This window comes from Dryas octopetala, chromosome 2 (assembly GCF_963921425.1).
Source record: "Dryas octopetala chromosome 2, drDryOcto1.1, whole genome shotgun sequence".
Classification (NCBI taxonomy): domain Eukaryota; kingdom Viridiplantae; phylum Streptophyta; class Magnoliopsida; order Rosales; family Rosaceae; genus Dryas; species Dryas octopetala.
Window position 1 is genome coordinate 9,979,382 of NC_141367.1, and position 9,003 is coordinate 9,988,384.

Below are 9,003 nucleotides of genomic sequence, written 5' to 3' on the forward strand. Positions count from 1 at the left end.
TCAGACCGACCTATCACCATGTTTTGCAAATGGGTCGCCCGATCATGGGCTTTTTAATTTTGCACTTTAAAAAAAAAAACCCCTTCAATTTATGATGATATTAGAGTAGTTTTGAAATAAAAATATTTGGACAATATTTTGGACTTTAGTCAAAATTTAAATACCCTTATGGTTTTAGTCTAAATATAATTGATAAAATAGACCAAACTGTAAATCATGGGATTTTAAAATGAGAAAATATTAAAAAAATTCTCTTCAAGAGTGGTTTTAACTTTTAACAAATGTCTCCCCTTATCTTTTTCCTAGTTCACACTGGTAAATTAATTTTTTAACAACCGTTCTATTTTTAACCGACTGATCACAATCCAAATCCAGTTCAGAATGGAATAGAACTGCAATTAAACTTTTCCATATGAATGCATATAATCGTTCATAAGTGCTTTAATTATCTATGTCTTGGTCATGCACCAAATCAGTTAAGGCCAACACATTCATATACCAAGTAATAGACATATATATTACATCCGGCAATTTCCTTTGAAATCAAACATGCCATAATAGTGTTCCGTATCATAATTTCTTTGTATCTTTAATTATATATATCTGATAGCAAAACAAAAAGCAATAAACCATGGGTAAAAATCAAACCATATATATATACGAACTATATATATAAATAAGATTCAATTAAACACTGAAACACGTCACACATATGTCAAAACCATACATATGAATTGATGTATTGTTATTGATATCATATAAGTTTGTCTAAGAACCTTATATTCATAATACTGTTTATACAATATCAAGCAACACTTTTGAGCAAGAAGACTCGATCTTTCTTTATTCATTCTTTATCATATTACCAAATTATAGGGAAGACATTTTCTAGATAGTCTCTACACCTTTAAGCAAGAAAAAATATCTAAAATTATCCTTATGTTTTTTCTAATCTGTAACATGCCAGTATCAAGTCTGTTTAGTTAAAATCTTTGAGAAATAAACTATTAATTTGATATTGCAAGTTTGATCTGAAACTGTAATCTCTAAAAACTGCAACTGAATTATATTGCTTTGGCAGTGCTAATCAATTTAAATTTAGGATTAAGATCAAGAGATTCTATAAGCATCATATATGGCAGTCGATTGCATATAAACAAAAAAATTGCTTAAATAGATATATTCAGTCATGCAAATATGCAGACATCGCAGCATATGACAGAATAATATAATGAGATAATATTAGGATAATATTAGAATTTAAATCTCATTAATTTTAAAGTAAATTACTCTAAAATCCATTTTACAGCTCTAAATGATAAATAAACTCACTTAAAAAGTTACAATAATAAATAGATTCAATTTGTATAAATAAAGCCCACTTTATATCTTCTTCCTTGTTTTTTTTTTTTTTAACTGGAAAAATTGCCACTGTCCAAGTGCTCGATGAACAGTACCGAGTGCTCGGTGAACAGTATCGAGTGCTCGGTGAAAGTTCCTAGCACTCAGACCGACCTGTCACCATGTTTTGCAAATGAGTCGGCCGATCATGGGCTTTTTAATTTTGCACTTTAAAAAAAAAAACCAAGTTCATATCTTTCAGCTATTATCATAAATAAAAAACAAAAATAAACCAGATTAACCAAAACCATACTGATCAGTGTTAATAACTTGTTTGTATATCACATATTCATACTGGACATGTCTACAAAAATTTCACAAATAAAATTTGACTATCAAGTTCCTAGTTACGCAATAAAACCCACCAAAAACCAATCAGACAAATATATATAATCTTTTGTCTTCCAACCTTACACGAAAAGGGTACCCAAGGTATCTTTATGCACAATATGATGAAGAAAAATGTGTATGGTGGAATAAACACATTCAATTCGCATGTGGTAAGAAAACATGCATATATATAATCAGAAATCAACAACAACAATTTTAGTAACTAAATACATATATATTATTGAGGAAGAAAAAGTGGACAGATTTCATGGAAAAATAGCACATCCAAATGAAAGAGCCATAGGGAACAGCTTCGATGCATCAAATAAGTTAAAAGCATGGAGTAGAAAACAAATTCAAATTTTGGCATTCTAGAGCTACAGCCTAAGATTCTTTGTCAGCTTTAATCTTCAATCAAGAGCCACTGCTAATTCTTTTGACTGAATTGCAAAACTTTTATGCAAAAAATATATATAAATATATATATATATATATATATATATTACATGTGTTCCATCAGCTTATGATCATCTTGTTGAGAAATTCAGCTTTCTTAGGTAAATATTCCATCACTTCATCCTTGGTCACCCAAACAAAATCCTCACACTTCCCAATTTTCAATTTATTGGTTGCAATCACTTGAGACTTGAAAAAGAATTGTTGACAAAAGGGAGAAAATGAAAAAAAAAATTACATTAAATTTCAAAAAAAGAAAAAAGAAAAAGAAAAGAGGAAGCAGTCCTTAATATTTTGTATTTGATAATAGGAATCATAGGCAGCAACAAATAGACATTTATTAGTTATGGGCTGAAGCCAGTATAAGACAGAAAAATAGATTTCCAAAAGCATACCTTAAAAGATGGAGAGTCTGGCACATTGTGTGTTGACTGTATACCCGTATGGGCCATAGGAGCATTTCCAACAAAATATGTGTGGGACAGATCTCCTAGGACAGATTTTAATGGAAATTCTGCACACTGAAAATTCATGGGATTTATATGGAAGAATAAGGAGAAGAAATAGAAATATATGGCATCATATACCAGCCATTACCTTCAGCAATGTCTCCTCAGACTCATAAACGTTTTCCGAAAAATGCCACACTGGTTTCCCACTAGGAGATCCAGATGTGTTACCATAGAGAAGAAGATATAGTCTTGTGTCAAGTGCTCTCTGCAATGACCTAATGAACAAGAAGATTGTAAGAAGGGTTATATAAAGAATATGAGGATCCCACAAATTTATAAGCAATAAGAATTGATCAATAACGTGGGAGTTCTGGCGCATGATTTCAAGGAGGCTAACAAAAGAGATGTATGCTCGAATTCACCGTCAACCACTCCGAGGTGGGTGTGCCCGCCGTCAGGTTGGGTGAAAGTTAATGTGGATGAAGCAGCTACGACCTAGTCAGGTGTCCGAAGTGTCGGAGTCGTGATCCATGATGAAACTGGAAAACTCATGGCGGCCAGAGCAAACCAAGTGCATGTTGGAATTAATGCACTCTAAGTGACTTTTTAAAACATTTATATTTATGGTAGCAGCCATGTTAGCTAGAGCAGACAATGCATGGCTCATCTTTAGAATTCCTAGGCAAAGTCCTTTCAGCTTTCTTGTAAAGAAATCTCTAGAGCTATATGCTTTTATATTTATATTAGATGTAATTAATAGTCAGTAAGCTAATTAATCAAACACTCAAGAGCTCTACTGTAGCAACTCAAACCTTTGTGTTCTATGCATAATTTTTCTACATAAATCTCATGTTTTGTTTCTTATTTTCATTCCTCATCCAACAAATTGGTACCAGAACAAGTTCTTTCAATCATACTGGGAGAATAACAAGCTACATCGTAGGATATGTCTTCAAAAGAAGGCGGATCAGTTTCTTTCTCTTTTCTTCCCATCTTTGGAGGAGAAAACTATGATTTTTGGAGAGTAAAAATGAGGACTTTGCTTCGGTCAAAAGGAGTTTGGAGCATTGTTGAGAAAGGCTTTAATGAACTAGCAAATGAAGCCGAACTTACACAGCAACAAAGAGAATGTATGAAGCAGATGTGATAAATGATGCTAAAGCTCTCTCAAAAATTCAAAACGGAGTCACCTCAAACATTTTTCCAGGAATCACAACAGCTCAAACCGCAAAGGAAGCATGGGAGATCTTAGAACGAGAGTTTCAAGGAGATGCCAAGGCAAGAACTGTAAGGCTTCAGACTTTCACAGGGAATTCAAAAATCTCAAGATGAGTGAATCTAAATGCATCAAAGATTACTCATCAAGAGTAAGTGAAGTTGTCAATCAAATAAAAACATTTCGTGAAGCAATCTCAGACTAGAAGGTTGATGAGTGTGCATTTTGCATCACTTTATGATACTAATTCCTTAACCTAGAGTGTTAGAACTCGATATTTTGTGTTTCTTGTCTTGTTTTTGTGTTTTCGGGTCAAATGAAGCAGAAATGAGAAAAAGAAGCAAATGGAGCCATTTTGGGACATTTCCTAGTCAAACCAGGAAAACGAGTGAAATCCTGGTCAAACCAGGAAAAGTGCAGAAATCCTAGTCGACTGAGGATTCCTAGTCACACTAGGAAACATCAAGTTCAGAACCATCATTGCGGAGCCAGAAATGTGAAATCCTGATTCGAACAGGAAATCCTGGTTGAACTAGGAAACCTAACCCAACTAGGGAAAGGAGTCCTAATGACACTAGGAGACCCCAGGGGCAATATGGTCATTACGAGAAGTCGAAATGGATAAAGAATCTCTCATTTTCAAGGAATCCTAGTTGCACTAGGAAATGTTGGTCACAGTCAACTCTACAAAGTCAAGGTTCCAGAAGCTTCTAGAAGGTGGTGGACATCCATGGAAATGAATGGAGGAAAGAAATGAATTTGAATTCAAATGCAAATGAGGGGCAAAATGGGAAGTCAAAAGTCAAGGGCCCATGGGCCTAAGGGATGCCGAACCGAAGATGGGCCATGCATGCACATGCAGGGGCCCAAACCCTAGCAGCCTAAAGTCCATGCGTAAGGAGCAAGATGGCAGCTCATGCATGCGCATGCATGCCATGCAAACCCTAGCAGCCAAGGAGCCCATGCGCAAGACCCATGCACAAGCCTAAGATGCAAGCTCAAGGTGGCAGCCCATGAAGTGAAACCCTAGCCCACCTTGTGCAAGCCCAATGCACCTAGTCCAAGATGGCAGCCCATCACGTCAGCCCTAGCAGCCATGCAGCCCAAGACCAGCAGCCCAATGCGTCAAGACCTGGAAGCCCATGCGCAAGCAAGGAAACCCTAGGGCCTTGCGTGACTCACTTAAGCCCAAAGCCAAGCCTTTGCCGCAAGCCCATAGGTCTCCTAAACCCTAGCTGCAGCCGCACCTTGTTTTTCCTTGCCTCCCAAGGATTCCTCCCTTACACCTCTATAAATACATCATGTTCTCTCAAACTTCAGGACTTTTAATTCCCATAATTTTCAGAGAGGCCGAAATCAGAGAGAGAGAGAGAGGAAGGGAGTGGCGTGGCAGCAAGGAAGGAGGACCCTTTGCCGCAAGCCCTAGCTCACCCTAGCCGTGAGCCACTTGCTTGTGTAGGGGTCCCTTCTCTTCCTTGCTCTGCTGCAGCCACTCTCCATTGTTTGCTTTAATTTTTCTTCTAGAATTCTTCTTTTAATTTGGTTTTGTGTTTCTGATTGCATTATTAATATGGATTGGGATTTTATTTATGTAATTCAGATTTCGTTTATTTATTTTAGTTTTCTGTTTATTATTTTAATTATGTAGGTTCATTTATTCTATCTTGCATGTTAGTTGTAGGTTGATTAATGGATTTGCATGCTTTAACAAATCGTTTATCCGTCTCTTGGTCTGTTAGTTTGATGTTTGCATGTATTAAATTTCCACTATCTATTAGAACCCGTCACTAGTTGTTTGCATCCTTTGACTGGCCACCTTAGGGTAATTGCATCTAGTTTATTTGTTAGGTTTAGCTGTGAAATAGTCAAAGACACTAAACCACAAGTAACAAGGGAATAAGGGATTATTCTTGGTAGTGGGGTTGGGCGACCTCTATAAGGAAATAGTCAAAGCTTATATGTTGTTCATGTTTGACGTTCTTACAAAACTTAATGACTCCTGCATGGGTAACAGCTGTCTTAGCTTGAACTAGGGAACATGTAGGTTAACTGGCTAAGGAAGGCCCAAGAAGCTCTTAGTTTATGCATTAGGAGAACAATTGCGAGAAAGTAACTAGCCAAACCTTTTTAGCAGTCAAACTTTAATATGTTGTGTTCAAATTAACTGTCATTAGCCTTGGATGGTTATTGCATGCTTATCTGATTTGAAACTGAAAACTTAACATTGCAAGATAGAATAAAGGGTGTGTGCGTGTGGTGATGTGTGCGTGTGTTTCCATCTTTCCAAAACCCCCCATTTAGTTATTCTAGTGATTAATTGAATTGATTTGTTGTGTATTAACCATTCCCTGTGAGATCGACCTCGTGCTTGTACGCTTTGCTATTGATGCGATTCGTGCACTTGCGAGTAAACTTAGAATGAGATAATTGCTTATTTTGTTCTAAGAAAACACATCAACAAAGGTAGTTGAGAAAATACTAATCAGCTTGCCTGAAAAGTATGACCACATTGTTGCTGCAATAGAAGAATCCAAGGATATCACCACTTTATCAGTTGAACAATTGATGGGCTCTCTAAAGTCTCATGATCAGCAGAGAAGACTTAGACGAAATGACCAAGTTGTTGAAAGTGCTTTCCAAACGAAGCTCACTTATAAGCCACATAAGTTCTACAAGAAAGAAAATCCAAAGGGTAACCAACAGTTTGGAGATCAAAGAAGATGGAAAAAGGGAGTCGTCAGCAGGGAAGAAGAAACTAAAAATGACAGATGTATGACTTCTGATTACAATAAACCTCCTTGCAAAATTTGCAATAAACCAAATCACTCTATTGCTAGCTGTTGGCATCGTGGAAAACCCAAATGCAATTTATAGTAAGAAATTTGGGTATCTTGAAAAAGATTGCAGATTCAAGGCCACTAACTAAGCAAATTTTTCTGAAAGTAAAGATGATGATGATGAAGATGAGAACCTATCATTACAAGAAAAAAGAGTTTGGGCGACGAATCTCGTTCCTCTTCCAAAGTTGATTTTCGTCACCCAATGTTTTGGGTGACGAAATGTATTCGTCGAGAGTTTGGTCGCCCAAGCCATGACGCCCAAGACTTTGGGCGACGAAGAACCCCTCGTTCAAGAAAAATCAACAAATAAAAATTATGCTAAAACGATCACTTGTGTATGGTTTTAAAAGCCAAACACTTCACATCTAAACATCAATTCCTCAGTTAAAATCGACATCATAAAATAATTAAAATTATGCAATTTTCATAATTCATTAAGTATTAAACAACCAACTCAAAGAATAACTAGAAAACAAGTATAAATTAAATTATAAACTTTCATAAACATTTTCAAAAATAAAAGTCCATTCACAGTGAGAAATATAGCTCCGATTCTCCATCGGATCGTCATGCACCTCGGTAGTGTCACCTGAAAATAAGTTGGATGGAGGCCAGAGGTGGTTGAAATCCGGGGAGATAGAGGGGGGTTGCAGCTGGAATTTCTGCATGCAGGGGAGCTGCCCAGCGAGGAGGAAGGCCAGGCTGAGCTGATCGGCCAAAAGGGAAGGTCGCTGGCAAGTCTAGGTGGTCGGAGAAGGTCGACGCTGGCTGGTTGTGGTGGTGGCTGGTCGATGTGTGACAGGACCGCCCCCGGATTCCACCCTGAAACCCGGAGAGGTCCTGCGGGAATCCAAATTCAAGGAAAATCCTACCGAAAATTCGGCAGAACCTCCCCTGAAAATGGACTAACCCAGAAATTTTAAACCTGTTAAAAACACTTCTAAACAGCAACCACCTCTACCACAACCAAATAGGGTCTCAGACCCAACAATTTCACAGAGAATCCAACTTAAAATTTTTAGAGTGGTTATCAGAGCTCCTATCCTATTACAAGGAAATTTTATATAATAAAGTGTCGCCTACAGAGTCCGACTAGGGAGATGGACGCGAATGCCTCGACGTTATTGGCTCGACCTCCACCAAAGCCACTACCTGGGGGACAATTTAAGACAAAACAAAACAAACCGTGAGACAGGCTCAGTGAGTGGACACTTAAATGGAAATGAAATCAAGTCTAAATATTTTTAACTCTAAAACCTCACGTCGCTCTTTGAACACCCCCAGTTTTAAAATCATTTTCAGGCTTAAGAGTATTGTAAAACTAAACCAAAGCACCAACTCTTTATCGAATAAAACTTCAAACATTAAAAGTTCTGAGTAGTTTATAAATTTAAAATAAAATATCGAAATAAGACTGTATAATACATTTGTAATAAAATAATTTAAACTGAAAACTTCTTTCTCAAGCCACTCTCAACATACGAAAAAAATTTATAAAACTGTTCAACTGAAACCGTCATACTTAAAAACCTTTTTTTTTTCTGCCATAAACCCATCACTTAAAATACTTAACAGTTGAAAACACACACCAGTCAGTTACCCGGAGAATCTGTCATACATGCGCAGAGCCGAGAATCTGTCATACACATGCAGAGCCTAAAAATCTGTCGTACGTGCACGCAGAGCGGCCCCCAAAGGGCGAAACATCCCGACACACGGCCCAAAGCCTATATGTGCATCGTGATGGGTCCCAAAGACCTATTAAATCTGATAACCTGGAGGGTACTGCAAAGGTGGTTTGAAAACCATTTTTCCATAAACCAAATACATCCTTTTTCCACCAAAAATAAATATCAAGGTACTTCCCCAAAAGAAACTTAAATTCCATAAGCCAACATACGAAATCCGAATTAAATTCAATATACATAAATCAAAATAATACTTTTCGACAAATTTGAAATATTAAATGAACCTTGTATATAAAATGAGAAACTAAATTCTTTTTCCAAAACCCAACAACTCACTAAAATCAACATGTAAATATATGTTTTAAAAACTTTCTTATAAAGCATTTGAAATCCGAAATCTAACATTTTTATCAAACCCCAAATCAAATTCAATTAACCAAGATAAAAATGCAAATTTCATAAATCATTTTAAGGAAGTAATGTCCACTCACAGTGAGAAAATTCTAACTTCGATCCTCCGCCGGATCGTCACGAACCCCAGTCGTCTCACCTAAAGAATAAACCATAAATTTCAATTAGTCTTGACTCGATAATAATTAAAGTGTGTACAAGAATTATTG